The sequence below is a fragment of the Plutella xylostella genome, chromosome 21, assembly GCF_932276165.1.
Source record: "Plutella xylostella chromosome 21, ilPluXylo3.1, whole genome shotgun sequence".
NCBI classification, from domain to species: Eukaryota; Metazoa; Arthropoda; class Insecta; order Lepidoptera; family Plutellidae; genus Plutella; species Plutella xylostella.
The window spans coordinates 4,716,980-4,734,019 of NC_064001.1; the positions used below are offsets into that span (position 1 = coordinate 4,716,980).

General features: G+C 33.6%; 1 long non-coding RNA gene across 4 annotated transcripts; it reads right to left on the reverse strand.

Moving 5' to 3' along the window:
• Positions 1 to 6,354: 6,354 nt before the first annotated feature.
• LOC119690538 lies at positions 6,355 to 15,116 on the reverse strand. 4 transcript variants are annotated; one of them, XR_007267515.1, is made up of 3 exons: positions 14,758 to 15,116; positions 7,486 to 8,513; positions 6,355 to 6,953 (listed from the first exon to the last, which is right to left on the reverse strand). It is a non-coding gene; the product is annotated as an uncharacterized LOC119690538 (long non-coding RNA). The 4 variants fall into 4 exon arrangements; XR_007267514.1 differs by lacking the exon at positions 14,758 to 15,116 and adding an exon at positions 13,671 to 14,584; XR_007267516.1 differs by lacking the exon at positions 14,758 to 15,116 and adding an exon at positions 13,667 to 14,584.
• Positions 15,117 to 17,040: the final 1,924 nt, after the last annotated feature.

The window sequence follows — 17,040 nt, forward strand, 5'->3', positions numbered from 1 at the left end:
CGTAAGCGAGCAGCGCGTGGGCACTTTTCACTTTTTTGTGAGCAGCCGTGGTGAGCAGACGGTCAGATGGAGGGAGTGGTCGATGCCGTGAGGGCGTGAGGACCAGGCGCGTGGAGCCGAGGCGGAACACCGAGTGCGAAGCTAAGTGACCTTTCTATTTACTTTTTATTTGTCTCCCGTATGTGATTGATGGGTTGTACACTTTATTTCTTGATGGACGCTAACCCACGGCTGCAATTTCCATCACACTGGTATAGGGATTAGATAGGTACACTAAAGGTCTTCTACCTCGCTCATTCAGTATTTAGCTAGCTAGAGAAAAACCTACACATTACACATTCCCTTATTTTAGCTTTGGTTCAACTTATTTTAGTTTAGAATAGGGACTTCTGGATAGATACAAATAGGCAGAAGCGGGCTGGTGATGATGATGATGATGATTATCAAATAACTAAAACCTGACAATAGATCTCACTTCAAAAATAATAAATTCTTATCAAATAAAAAATATACACCTACCTTCAAATTTGTTCTATGGTTCTTTGTTCAAATTATTGATTTTTCATTAGGTAAATAAATACTTCTATAGAATCTATGCTATAGTAATTATTCAAAGAATAAAGTAGATACATACTTAAATAAACTTTTCAAAGATGATTTATTGTAGTATCTATATGGCAGAGAAGATTATTTGACTTTGAGTTTAAAAACAAGTAACAGCGCAGGGAAAGAATTGATTGACGGAGAAATTTACTCTAATAAGTGTCAAGATATCACAAATAAGGGTCCTAGATACTTAAACTAAATCATTTCTGGTCCTATATTGCTCAATAAATACAAATGGCTTGAAGGTAGATCAGATTCCTGTCCAATTTGCATATTTTCAGAAAGTTATGTAAATTCTTACCCATAGAAGTGTTTGTTTCCTTGTTAAATCAATAAATTCTAATGTAAATAAAGATAGCACGGATATAGTAGGAATAAAGTTAGCTAGGATATATTTATTACAACTATTTATAATATATTTGAATAAGTTTATATAATATTCACTATTTCATAACAATTATCCTATATTCCAATAAGATCAAAGAATATTCACTATTTCATATTATATATTTAATCTTTTAAAATAATACCTAAATCACTTCCCACTTGGCTACAAAATTAGAGTCATATTATTATATTTTCAAATACTTATCTATTATGAAATTCATGATTTAATAAAGTTACTATACTGTAAATTATTGAACTATTCTAGTTTCAGTTAATTTATGATTATAAATATGATTGTCCCTTTAGCTTTGACAACATGTATTCATGTTGATTTATTTACATGAAATAAATATAAAACATGTAAATATATAAGGTTAGGAGCAAGGGAAGTGATTAATAAGTTGGTCGGAGGAATGTCCAAGTCAATGGTTGTGTTCCACGAGGGCTCCGATTGAATATTTGCTATTATTTATCTATTTTAGAGTCTTATATATTGATTCAATCGGGTGTAGTGATCAAGGCCTACAAAGCGTATGGAGGGGCTTCCCTTATTAACCAGCTCCAAAAAACATTATTATCTATATTATTTTCTTTATGTACTTACCTATAAATATGTATTTATCGTACAAATAAAAGTTATACATTAAAGTTGTAGTATTTAGGTCAATAATTATAGGCAGGTAGGAAGTATGTAATCAGTTCTAGGTCATAGTTTTATTTAATTCACTATCTTTCGTTTATTGGGTTACAACACACAACGTAGGGGTTCCCTAGATGTTTCATGGCCAATCTAAAGCAGTATTTGTTTCACTCTTATTTCACTCAAAGTATTTTAGTTCTGTAGTTTCAAATATCTTTTTAGTAAATCCATTAGGTAGGAGTTAAGTAGGCAGGAGGTAGGGCGAAACGTTACAACGGTAAATGATTGTGATCCAGACCTAGATTTGCAACTAGTGTTTGTTTTACTAACGTCACCTCACTACCAAAATCGATAAATGCTTGTACTGACGTATTGTTAACTTGAATTTCTTTAATGAATTTCGAATTTGGAGCAGAGCTTGTGATGCACAATGTCTTGGAAGGTTCATTTTTAGCTAAGTTATCCGGTCTACTACGGCAATTTTCTTTAATGTGACCAACCTTATTACACTTTAGACATTTGACTATCGGTTTTTGACAATCCGTGTAGACATGGCCGCGTTCCTTGCAATTGAAACAAAACAAGTGACCTCGTGACTGATTCGGTCTGTCAGAAACAGTTTTAGTATTTCTTTGTCCTGAATTGTTATCAGCCCAGCTTTTATTCCTATTGAAACTGTGATCTGAAGATTGTACTTCCTTGTTGCTAATTAAAAACTGAAGTAGCTGGTCGGGCTGAGAACAACTCAAGGCCAAAGCACTGGATCTTAATGTCCGATCCGTAATACCATGTATCAAGCAGTCAACTGCTCGCTTACCCGAAATGTCACACTGATTAATTAGCGCGAGTTTTTCGTAAAAGTAATTCTCGATTGGTTCACCGAACTTAGTTTTCCTTTTCAGCATCTCCTCCAGGATTTGGCCGTAGTTATGGTCACAGGGAAACGCGCTTAGCAATTTTTCTTGCCATTCTACCCACGTATGTAGAATAGTACTCAAACTTTCGTACCATACCCTGGCCAAACCCTGAAGCCTTTGCATAGCAAACAGAATGGTTGTCCTTTCATCCCAGCCGTATACACTAGCACATTCGTTGACTTTACGTATCCAAACATCTATACGTTGATTCTTTGTCGATGGGTCAAAGTTTGGGAGAATGTTTTTAGTATCTATATTTTTCGGTGCTTGTGCTGGTAATGGTAACGGCTGAGATGCAAAGCCACCCTTCATTGTGTTAACAATATCAAGTACATCCTTAACAGAAAAAGTTGGGGTACGTGACCTTTTATTCCTTGGTACGTCGTCCTCGTGCTGCTTTCGTTGCTCAGCTTCTGCCACCAGACTGCAGCTCCGACTGCGCTTGCGGCCATGCGGGCTGCGGCGCTGGCTGTGGCGCCGGCTGCGGCTGCGGCGCTGGCTGTGGCGCCGGCTGCGGCTGCGGCGCTGGCTGTGGCGCCGGCTGCGGCTGCGGCGCTGGCTGTGGCGTCGGCTGCGGCTACAGCGCTGGCCGCGACTGCAGCTGCGGCTGCGGCCGCGGCGGCGGCTGTGGCGCTGGCTGCGACTGCAGCGGCGGCCACGGCTGCGGCTGCGCGCTACCACGTGGTCGGCAACCTGCCGGTCGTTCCTCGTTCGGCTTTCCCTTTCACGTTGTATTTGGTTTTCGTGCTCATTCAGATCCTGCGGGTTGACGGGACGACTGGAGTGTCCCACTGATGCGTCACGTCGGTGTCGGGACGATTCTTCACCAGGTGTTCGCAGTCTGCGCTGATTCTCATGGTCAGCAGACCTGGTATGATCCGCCATGACCCAGGATCTCGTAAAAAGAGAAAAGAAACAATTGTAAATGCTATAATAACAAACTATAACTATCGTGCATAGCACACATATTGAATGAGACTTTGATGTGAATAGTAAACAAAGGGGAAGGATGAAATTACATGTGATTCACTTTTTATGACCACCAAAGTAATAGTTTATAAGAATCTAGTCACGAAATAACTTTCTTTAACTTAATTTAATGAATTGTGTGATGGGTGGAACGAAATACGTTATTAGCACGTGTTTGGCAAAGGAAGGAAAAAAAATTCTAGGAAAAAAAATTATTTGAGGGTACTTTTAAATTTTTTTCAATTTTATTTTAAGCATTTTGCCGAGCTAGGGGGTTTCAAAGGGGATCAAAAATTTGCTCAGATTTTGCCTACGACGCACGGTTTTCGAGATATTTATCATTTTTTAAAATTAGGGTTCTTGCATGCTGAAAACATAAGCCCTCTAGTCTTTCGAGGACATAATAAAAAAATTCACACGTGTTTTGCTTTTGGGAACAAATTATCTCGATTCACTATGTTTATCAGTGCTAACCGATGGCTATACTTGGTGGGCTATCTGCTCCTCGCTTTTTATTCTCAGCATGATAGACATCACATCAAAAACAAACTTACTTTGAAAAATTAAAAGTAAAAATCAGAATAAAAAGATAATAATAATAATTGTGTGCGTGTACTTACATTATCCCACTTCTGAAGTATAATAAAATCCACTTGTTCACTGATTATAATATTTATTTCAACAATTCCACTCGAAATACACCACAAGACTGAGCCCGTTGCAAACGGTCTCGTCGCTTATATAGTAATTTTACATTCCAATCCAGTGTTACCAACGGTCTAATACAAAACGTACCTATTTAATTTTATTAAGTATTAGTATTATAAATATACAATTTCCTTTAAATTTGCGTTTGTTTTAAATGGGTAATTTAATAATTTATATAAAATATAGAAAACCTTACACTTTACCTAATAAATTTCATCTAAGTTTTCACCTGACTACGGCGAAGCTAAAAGGAGGGCTATGATTTTGACTGGTATTTAGTCATGGAGCTGAAGAATAAATGTTTTGATGAAAATAGTAAATTTTGTGTAGGTACCTTTCTTCTTTAATTATAACTAACCCGCTTAGGAATTATTCAACGAAAAATTCATGAGTCTAGTGTAGCTAGACCTAGACTAGGAGTAAGTACATAATTTATTAAGCGAAACAATATTTTGGTGTTAGGTATAATGATGTGGCCGTAAAATACCAACGAAAACAGTTCGCTGCTATAAAATACAAGTAAAATAAGTTTAAAATTAACGCATGAATGCACTCATGGAAATTCGTTTGATTTATATTTAAAATTCTTAGAAGGTATTATAAAAGTTGGAGGGGAGAGGAACACCTACAAATGAAGATTTACATGGTTTAAAAACAGATAACGTACTACTGTCAAAGTATTAACCAATTTACTTATTAACATTTAACATCACATGGCATGCATGTTCACTCACGTGCAATGAAAATGTTTGACCTGACACCATGGACGTCCCATAGGTCACTGAACTTTTGCTTTGAGTGTATTATGTCCACTTACATACCTACCCACTTTCCACCAATTCAGTGAGATCAACATCCTACGCACACTGTTTCCAAGACCGACGACAAAATTTGTATCACACACGCAGTCACTTATCTCAGCCCAATTCAGTCATCGCTTTATTAGTAAAAACAACAAAACATTGCATCACAAAGCGAGGTAGGCTTTCACTACGGCTAGTTAATAATTTCAGTAGTTTGGATGAGTTGTTAGTTACCGAACAAGTTCGTCAAAGGGATTCGACTAATTTGATTTCGGTGTTCGACGGCCACCGGGGATGTGTCTACTGGTCCCCGGAGCTGCGAAGCGATCCGCCGTGGATGTGGCGAACTAATGCTGTTTAAACTTCACATTCTATACCTACGCAAGGGCAATGAAAATGTTCCAGTGACATATGAAACGACAATGGCAGGTTGTACTTTTTCATTGAGTGTATACAGGCTGTCCAGTAAATGAAGGTCATCCGGCTACAGGTGAAAAAAATCATCATTTTAAGCAACTTTTTTTTCATAAGAAAATTTCGAAATTTAAGTAACACCCTTAGGTATTTTGGTTAGGCCGATAAAATACTATTTATAATAGAAACTTAAGTTTTTTTTCACAAATAATTTTTTTATTCGGTAAATAAAGACATAACTGCATACTTTCCAAGTTCAAAGTTATCGACAGTAGTAATCATAACTCGAAAGACATCGTTATAAAACACTTGCAGATGGTAATAGAAAACAATTTTCTCCGCAGTGCAGGCCGCGGCATGAATGCAGGCGGCTATTGACTTAATATTATCACCAACAGCAGCTGTCGGAGAAAAATCTAAGCAAACATTATTTTTACGCTTTTTAAAAATAAGGGTATCTTGTATCTTCAATGAGCGCGACAACGACACCTTTTATATTGAATCTAAATAATTCTTCCAAGAAAAAGCTAATAGATTTTTCAACTGAAACAAGTGAATTGTCGCCGAGAACCTATTTGCGTAAAGAGTACCTATTCGCTCCGTTCTTGGAATTTCACATCGCGTCTTCTTCCTCCCGATACTTAGCGTCTGCGTTTCTTGCTGAAAGGTATCTTCGAAAGTAACATAAGTAAATAGAATAGAATACTACTTTATTGACTAAACAGTATACAAAATAACAATTTATATAATGGATATAACCATCGCTAAAAGCGATCTTTAAAAGAATAAATAAATAAATAAATCTCTTCCAGGCAAACTTTGGGTGTAGGAATGACTTAAAAAATAAATGAGGTGTACAAATTGTTAACTTGGTACTATAGAAGATGCTGAAAATAAGACACTCAGGAAGTTTGAAGTAAAATACTTTTATAAGGAACACAAACTATTCAAAAAGGAATCTAATAACAAACAGAAGTCTTTTAAAAGTTATTCTTGTTTTTTCTGCCATCTTGAATTGAATGAATCCGCATGAATCCAGTGACCGGCCAGTCAATGCGAATCACAGACAATATAGAAACTAAATGAACTAAAGAACAACTCCTAGCTACATCTAGTAATCCGGCCGGACCTATGATGAAATAAGTAGCTTGATATTAGTAAAGAATAGCATTGGTAAATTTAAACGCTAACAGTCGGCCGTCCTGTTATTGGGAATGTCCCCATTCCCTGTCGGCCATTCGAACGCTAACTAACAAGTTCTAGATTTATGTTAACAAACTGAATGAATTAGCAAAATTAATAAAGTTATTATATCTATGCGGTGATATTAAATGCACTTAGCAATCATAATTAAAACAAAACTCAAAGAGACTATAAGTAATTAGTAAACCATATTCCGGCTGTTCTTATTGATGTACTTAATGCTGGTCTGACGCTGGTCTGCTACGCTGCAACGTTGCTAGGTGAATTTTTGGTCGGCTACACTGTATGTTCATTGTTCCTCAGAATCTGAAATAGGTACACAAATTATATATTAATTAGTTGTTTTTTTTTTTTTTTTTTGTTTATTGTTCTACTGCTGGACAGTGGCCTCATTATTAGTGTTCTACTGCTGGATAATGGCCTCCTTATTGTTGTTCTACTGCTGGACAATGGCCTTCTTATTAGTGTTCTACTGCTGGACAATGGCCTCCTTATTAGTCTTCTACTGCTGGACAATGGCCTCGTAGCAGAATAAATCAAATTAATTCGTACAAGTAGGTAAATTAAATAGTGATTATTTGAATATTGATATGATTTTGTTTCTGATATAATTTTTAAAATTTAAACATAATCTTTATTTATTTTGAGTAACATTAAAGTGAAAGAAAGTATTATTATACTTAATAAGAGTATTATAAGAAATATAGGCTTAGTTTACATATAAAATGTCACTAGTATTGTGGGTACCGCTTGTGCTTCGGCATACCAGTCACAACCCAGTGTGAGTACCGCTTGCACATCGGCATACCAGCCACATATACTCGGACAACATACTTACTCTTTATCAGATAAATAGTATAGTGGGTACCGCTTGTGCTTCGGCATACCATTCACAACCCAGTGTGAGCACCGCTTGCACTTCGGCATACCAGCCACTATATACTAATTATCATTAGGTGAGCACCGCTTGTGCTTCGGCATACCATTCACAACCCTGTGTGAGCACCGCTTGCACTTCGGCATACCATTCACCTTTTATTATAACAATATTAAAGTGTGTGTATTATCATTCAGTGAGTACCGCTTGTGCTTCGGCATACCAATCACATCCTTGTGTGAGCACCGCTTGCACTTCAGCATACCATTCAACTTCATTTATCGGAACAATACTGTTCGGTCATCCATTCTCATAATATATTTATAATGCAGGTATCTTAGTATCAAAATATATTCCAATTCTTCTATTTTATATATAATATTCTTGTATTTTTATATTTAAATCATCATTTATTATAATAACAACAGTGTGTTAAACATTTTGATTTATTAGGACAATACTGTTCAGACAGCCATTCTCATAATATATGTATATAAAATGTAAGTTTCTTTCCATGTTCTCATAATGTATTCAAATTATTATATTTTAATTCTAATATTCTTGTGTCTTCATATTAAATCAACATTTTCTTTGTAATTTTATTAAAGTGTGTTAACCATCTTGATTTAATAGAGCTTTAGACAGCCATTCTCTTAATATTCCAATATTTCCAATACATTCTTGTATTATGTGTATAAAATGTAAGTATTTTCTTTCCATATTCTCGTAATGTAGGTATTCCAATCCTTTCATTTTATGTCTTATATTCTTGTGTCTCCATATTAAATCGGCCTTTTCTTTGTAATTATATTAAAGTGTTTTAACGATCTTGATTTAATAGATCAATGCTGACCCTCAGCCATTCTCATTATGTAGATTTTTATATGCATATTCTCATTTTATGATTATTCCAATTATATCTTCATATTTAAATCATCGTTTTCTTTATCATCATCATATTCATCATACAATATGTAAATATTCCTATCCTAAAACAAGAACAGGAATTAGAATAGAAAAGTGAGAAATAAATTGCATATTAGTCGCAAGTAATAAGTTACATCCACAGCTTAATAATGAACCTAGTTAAGTAAGGTATAATATTATATTATGTACTTTTATCATAAATAGTTCTTATTACCTTTATCTATTTACAGGAAAATTAACGAATAATTTATTATAAGAATTTTGAAATAATGATAGCCAATTACAAGTTTTTAATTGCTTGAGACACGGATAAAAGTTAAGTGTTACAGTTGCCACGAATTAATTATGAATTATTCATATATAAATTAGTTGATGTAATGGCATTCCTATTATATTGTAACATGATTGTATTATAATTAGTTAAAGTTTCGTGGAATTTTATATTAATTATTTTAAATTGACCGTATCTTAAGTATTAAGTTTTCTATCAAATGAATATAATATAATTAGAGTTAGTATGCATATGAGTTGCAAAATCAAGAGTATAAATATTTGAGAGTATCATTACATAACATGACAATATTTGTGCATATTACATGGTGCATGGTAATAATTAGCATGCCATGATAAGAATTTACAATCAAGCATTCAGCAAGTAGGTAAACACATATAAGTAGGTAAAAACACCTCCTGTGGGTTGACTGGTAGAAAATGCTTGTAGCATTAAGTCCACCCTTTGTACACTTATTTTTATATTTGTGCAATAAAGGATTAAATAAAATAAAAATATGTAGAGGTAAATACAAGTAGGTGCTTATAGCTACCTTTAATTAACAGCCTTTTCAGTGTCGGCATAATTAAAACTAGAAAATACTTAGATACCAATGGTACCTCAAGATACAGACCAAGCTTAGTTTGGTGACCGCTATCGCTACTGTATACTTAATTTTTTTTTTTTAATATGTGCAAAATATTGATTAAATATCCTATCTCATTATAAATTTCATCGATGTCAGCATATTCAAAGAAAGTACAGTGCATTAATTTAACCTACTATTTTTATTTGTAGATAAGTACAATAAAGACTCTTAAAAACATTTCTTTATAAGTACTTCGTTTTTTTTTTTTTTTTTTTTTATTGTTTCCGTCATTGCCTTCAGATTGATCTAGAGTATTTCATTCACCTTGTTATGAATAGTGGAGGACTGTTAGGTTAATTGTATTTGAAAGTAGGTTTCATCAAATCATTTCTACGTTTTTATGTAAAGGGTGTTTATTTTTTAATTTTGTTTTATTGAATTTTTATCTTTATATATGATAGGCCCAATGGAATGAAATTTGTATGTAGGTACTATGTCAACCTCGCCATATTATGAGGACGTGGGCTTATTACGAGTTTTGAATATAGAATATTTGATTATATATAGGATAATGTCACTTTGTTTGACTTCTCCTTTTGCAAATAAAGCCAGCAAAGTAAGATCATGTATAATTAATTCTGAACCTCTACGTCAGCAAGCCAGCGGCGTCACAAATAAAATATATATTTGAAATGTAGGAAATAAAATAGATTTGAAATATTTTGTTAACCGACTTCGAAAAAGGAGGAGGTTCTCAATTCGTCTGTATGTATGTTTTTTTTTTTTTTTATGTATGTTCATCGATTACTCAGCCATTTATGGACCGATTTTGAAAATTCTTTTTTTGATGTATTGGGTTGAGCTCAGGGGTGGTCCCATTTTTTTTTCAGAATTTTATTCCACCCCCAAGGGTGGGTAAAGGGGTAAAAACAGGGGTATAAATTTCCATTTTGGGCACTTATCAACCGATTCTTATGAAATTTATAACGTAAATATTGTTATTATAACAAAAAGATATGATGGTGACCTTGAGCTGATCTGATGATGGAAACGGAAGGCAGTCAAGGGAACTCCTCAACGGTATATAGCAACTACCTCGTGTTTGGGCTCGAATGATTCGTATTAACGAGTAGGACATATTGGTATCATTTGCATCTTACTTTTGATTGATAATTATTGCAAATAAACTAAAAATAACAAAATAAAATAATAATTTTAAAAAAATTAAAAACCGACTTCAAAAAACCACTAAAACGTAAGAAATAATTTAAGGTTTAGACCAATCCTAGGTCACAGTATAAATATACCTAAGCAGGTACTGTTCTTTTTTGAAGTTGGTGCCATATTTCTTCAGATTAACTGCTTTGTCACTGCACCAACATCAAAAAAGAACAGTACCTGCTTAGGTATATTTATACTGTGACCTAGGATTGGTCTAAACCTTAAATTATTTCTTACGTTTTAGTGGTTTTTTGAAGTCGGTTTTTTTTAATTACTGCTCTATGCCCAAATAGTATGAGATGGGTTCTTGGCAGTTCCTACAGGGATATTTAAAGTAACTGATGTGATGACTGACTGTGCAAAAGCTTTACAGTCTATTTATAAAGTCCAGAACTGAAATTGATCGGAACTAATTGTAAAATACCGTATTAAATTGATCTATTACCTTCATCTAAGCACCAATCCGTTAAACGATATAGTCAATTGTTATTTTATTTCCTAATATAATTAACTGTAACTGTAAGTATTCAACAGGCAATGACATAAAGTCTCCACAAATTCGCACTCTTTACTTCCATGACTATAGTTAGACTGTATATGTGGTCAGTAGTCGTGTTCCTTATTTAAATAAATTAATAAATAAATAAACAAATAGTACCTATGGTATAGTTTTTAATTATATCTGTGTTGTTGACGTTATGTGATTCACACCAAGGTGATTATCAACTCGAGAGACTTATATAGCTTCCACTATGTTTTTGTTTTTTTTATGACGCTTCCTTATGTCTGGTAAGTAAAGTTGGTTTTCCTTTTAGTCGTCAAAAATGTATGGGATTTCAACTGTCCAAAAACCAATAATATAATGGACAGAGCATAATTGATATTTTCACACTGTAGTTTGAGTTTTAAAGTTCACAAAATGTAAGCATTTTTAGATTGAAATCAATGTGAGGCTGAGCATTGTTATGTATGGAAACTGGTCAATAGTTAGTTTTATTTATATTTAGTATTAACAAGTCATGGAAAACCAATAAAGAAGAGAGAGAATATTCCAGGTTCCGCAATTTGTTTGTTGTTAGACATTTGTAAGATAGTATCATGATAATGCATGGGATATAATCCTGTTTAAGTTTATCTAATAAAGATGAAGGCTTTTGCTAAGTCTACGAATACAAATATTGTTTTCTAAAATTGCTTATAATCATAATATAAATTATTATCATTGCAACTATGTTGGTGTTACATTAGTTTTAATTCTAAGTAAATACATATAATTTCCATTATCATAGTCTCCTATACGATATAACGACTTTTCCTTAAAACTCAACAAAGCAGTAGGTACTTAAAAATACAAAATATAACACTTCATAAACATTAAAGTTGTAATATACCTATGGTAATTTATATTTATTTAGCAGATCATGAATAAAGTATTCAAAACTTAGGGACCTAGTGGTATTTACTAACAGAATAATAACATGTATTTATACTTAATGTTTTTAAACTACGGAAATAATGTTATCAGATTTAAAAGTTGTCTGAGACGTCCAGCCTTCTTAAAGGTGTTGGAAAAGACCCATATTGAAACTAATACGGATAATAATATGTCATAAAATGGGTGATTGCATGTACATTCACTCTCACTCAGCACAAAAGGTAAACAATCTTTGTGTGTCGTTTTTAATAAAAATACAATTAAACAAATTAACTACAGCCAAAATACTTACTTTTCCATCTTTATACATATATGAAGTTGCGGTTTTTGTAAAACAAATGTTTGTTTGTCAAAGTCTCCCAGACTCTTAACAGATTAATAAGGTAGTTCACAATATATTAATAACGTAAGTTTTCCGTCGTAAAAACAGCATTGATGAAGAAATAACATATTGTGTATGAGACCAAAATTTGTTTTAATGAAATTCCCAATTAGGTACTGTGGAGGTCCACAGTTTAAGTTATGATTTGTTTCAAAAGGAATTATATGAGTTACTAGTAGGAAAATGCTCATTATTATACATAAATATTTGACTGATGATACACTATGACATTATAAAATTAATAATGTTATTCAACATTGATATTTATTAATTGAGGCATTATTGTACTTGTATTAACACAATTCGTTAAGTCATTATTTATTGTACCTAATGTTTAAATTATGGAAATAGCATGTGTGCATGATTTGTACTCTCAGATCTCAATATTCTGCTGAACACCTGTTATTCATACATTACCTATGTTCACAAATAAAGAATTGAATAAATGGTTTAATTACGAAATCAATCATTCTATGCATTTCATGTGTATTTATGTTTCATTTCATAAATTTGTTTTGAAATTAATTCAAATAAAAAGACACTCCAAGGCCGCTCAAGATCCGCGCCAAGCAAGAAAAAATACATTATACGTCTTGGATTTTGCAGATATTACTAATAGTATTAATTAATACTTCTGATTTGACCTGCCTGTTGCGATGTGAATATCTATGAATTACACAGAATAGACTGTGCTATTTGATCCTTTTGGACATTGTTTATATCCTGACTTGTTTAAAATACAGGTAGGTACTTACTATCCACAATAATATTCGGAAGCAAGAAAGTTAGTAATGTAATGCTAAACCTTTACAATAATAAATGAATGTAACGTTAAAATGCAATACAGCTGTTACAGGTCATGATTAAATAGGTACTAAATGGTAATTTAATGTTCTCGACTAATCTCTGTATTTGACTTTCATATAGATAACTTATATTATTAGGACATCTTTATCTTTCCTGTTAAAAGTTTTTCCTAAAGAAAGAAGTTCAACAAAATTTTACAGTTTGTGAGCCAGGTTGAACCGCCTGGGTGGTATGATAACTAATAGGTATATTGGAGTATTGTTTATCTATTGTCTCAATGGTGAGGCATTCAATGTATAGTTTTAATTCATATGTTGTATTTTTTTTTATAATTGATTCGAAAATAAGAAAACAAAATGACAGAAAATAATGTAAGCATGCGGGTATAATGAAATGATATATCTGAAAAGATTTTAAATAGATGATGCATGCACCTTCACTAAAGCATACACACACACAAAACATTTTCGTCAACAGATAGCATACAGAAGAAAAATCAAACACTCTTACGTACGTGTACAACTCCAGCTGATGGAATACAGAGAAAACTTCGCCACAGATTATGGATTTTGCATTTGTATCACTTTCTGAGTCTTTTCTTAGCCATGAAAACTCATTTTCCCAAAGTTGTGTGTACTTCTGTGTCCTTTTTTTTCTTCGTCAAAACTTTTCGATTTTTAGATGGGGTACTTGCGTTATTATTATCAGTACAGGATGCTTGATCGGCGTTATCAATGTTCATCAATCACGTTATAACGAATGGATAAAAGTATTCCAAACAAACAAAACCAAAGTCACAAACAAAACAAACCTCAAAAACTTCTCAAAATAACTTGTCACATGTGACATTTGACGTTTGACATAAGTGGCTGCGTTCAAGATCGTCCAAAGTAAATAGTCGACTTTTTTGGTTTTGATTATGTGTTTTTGCGTAATATTATATGACTAGTAAAAATGTGTAAAAAAAAGGCTATTTTAGCGTACTCTATTAGTGTTATAGATTATAGATCACGCTTAAATGATATAGAGTACAATACTCTAAAGTAGGGTTGGCATTCCATGGTGGATATTACATCGCGGTATTAAGATTTTTTTCTGTAGGATATTACATCGTCAGTTCATGCTAAAAATTCAGTTATTACTTGATCAATTAAATCAAAGAGAAATAAACTTCATGATTATTAATTATTGACTTGCTACAGTTGCTACTGCTAATTCACAATAATGGGAGGAATTGCGAATTCTCCATTTTGCATTTAGGCCTAATACGCACGCGATATTTCAAATAAAGTAAAGTAAAGTACTTTGCATTCACTGTTGCTGTTTGCAAGACAACAGTTTTAATACAAATCTACCTTATAAAGCTGTGTTTTGCACTTTTCGATAATGAAATTAATCACAATGATAAAATTTTCGCCAAATAGGTATAGCGTGATGATCGCGTTTTTACCTTTTATAACCTTATTTGGACTTTACGTGATATTAATTTCTTAAGATAGTGGTTAATAATACGTAAATTTCTTTTCAGTTAATCATAGAAACTGCATATTGTTATATCCATAACAATTTTCATAACTAAGCACAGAAATAAATTCACTTACCGGTGGGCGTAGACTTACTCATCTCAATTCTGAAATGTTAACTTGGTACTATAGAAGATGCTGAAAATAAGACACTCAGGAAGTTTGAAGTAAAATACTTTTATAAGGAACACAAACTATTCAAAAAGGAATCTAATAACAAACAGAAGTCTTTTAAAAGTTATTCTTGTTTTTTCTGCCATCTTGAATTGAATGAATCCGCATGAATCCAGTGACCGGCCAGTCAATGCGAATCACAGACAATATAGAAACTAAATGAACTAAAGAACAACTCCTAGCTACATCTAGTAATCCGGCCGGACCTATGATGAAATAAGTAGCTTGATATTAGTAAAGAATAGCATTGGTAAATTTAAACGCTAACAAAATATTGTAGTAAACATTCACGGTTTATAATAAATATAAATAAGATATATTATTTTTCGATTCGTAGCTTCGTGTTGTTAACTAACAAATTAGCAACGATGTTTAACATTACCTACTCCGGGTCGGAGGTTAGCCGGCTCGCAAACTTTATTATGTTTCGTCGGCCTCGGTAATATTTCTTAACTAGTGATGGCCGATACCAGCCATTGTTCTGAGTTATGCTATACAACCCTGGACACGGGATTTACTGCACAGCTCTATGTTTGTTTTAATTAATGTTGATTAGATTCGCTCCCTGAAAATGCGTACTGAAATTTATGTAGACGACACATTGAATTTCATAGAATCGCTTACAATGGTATTAGTTTGTTTGCAAATGTGTATTTATTGGTAATTTGAAATATTATTAAGTATTTACTAGGTTTCTATTAGAACCTACTGGTTCACATAACAAATATTACAAATGTATATGCTAACATTACGTGTACACAGCTTAGCATATAGACTGAAAAAATATAAAGGTAATTTTTCAGGGAATGACTCCGGTAACAGTACACAAAATCGAAACAGTTACCTACTTTACTACTTTAGGCATTCATTCCATTGCAGCTAGCCCTCTCGGCTAAAGAGGCTCGGAGGCCATGAATAAACCATCAGTGGAATGTGGAACTCATGTTGGGTTCCGTCGTATTGACTGACGAGCTGAGCCTGCAGACACACTGCCTACCTTTGCATCGTAATAGGGTTGCGGACGACCGTGACGCTACAGTCACGGTGTAGGAACTTACTACTGATTTTGCGACTGGACAGTTAGTGACAGAATAAAAAACCACCAACACCAGAAAAAGTCCACCTTACGCATCGTATGCAACGGACTAATCGCATTCATCGCATAGAAATTCATTCATCCATTTATGAGAATGCTTTTGGTGCGGCAGTAACGATACCGATAGGTGGACGCTTACATCATGAAAATGCACTGTATTACATAATTCATACCTTTTATCTAACAACTATGGTGTGCACTAATGGAACCTCACAATTAATATGACTGGTATATTCTCACACAACGGTGACACACCCTAGGCCTAGTGGAGTTTCTTGACACCGACAGCAATTAAAATCTATTTATTGGTCCACACCCTTAGGCCCATCTCTTTTCTTATAACGACTAACACTCCATTGCACTGTAATGAGCTGGACATTATAATAATCACAATAATAAGCTATCAGACTAATACATCATTAGTCAGGATGATAAATTAGGTCATTCCACCTGACCTCCCCTATTTTCTTATCGCCAATCTACCTATACATCACATTAGTACTGCAAACACTTGACTGTCAATCGGATATAATGTATTATCATATTATGTCAATAATTATTACTACTGTGTCCAACAATGATCTATGTAAACACGTTAACATTGTTATTTTATTATTAGTACCATGATAATAGTCTATTGCTTTCAAATTGATTTGACTAGTTTAGGGAATTGTCATGATTGAGTTCGTAATTAGGTTATTATGGCTTTCAAATATTCATATTTGACCAATTGTAAAAAAGTAATATAAATACTTTGTGTAAGCACATACCTACTTGATATATTATACAATTTCTTGAATTTTAATACTGTCTATAAACTCAAATTTAGTAACTACCTACATATAGATATTAAAGGAATATAACTTTGCAGTCTATGCGGTTAGATTTTCCGAGTATAAGTAGTTTGCCGCATGATTTTCCCCTGATCCGATGTTGAATGCACCAGGATCCGATATCGATAGGAACATTACCGCTACAGAGTGAGCGATCCAGGAATCCATATCGGAGATGATGCTGGGAAAATGGTATATAGGTCTCTTTACTTGAGATTGGATGGCGACCTATATAGTATAAAATGGCTTCGTCTTGAT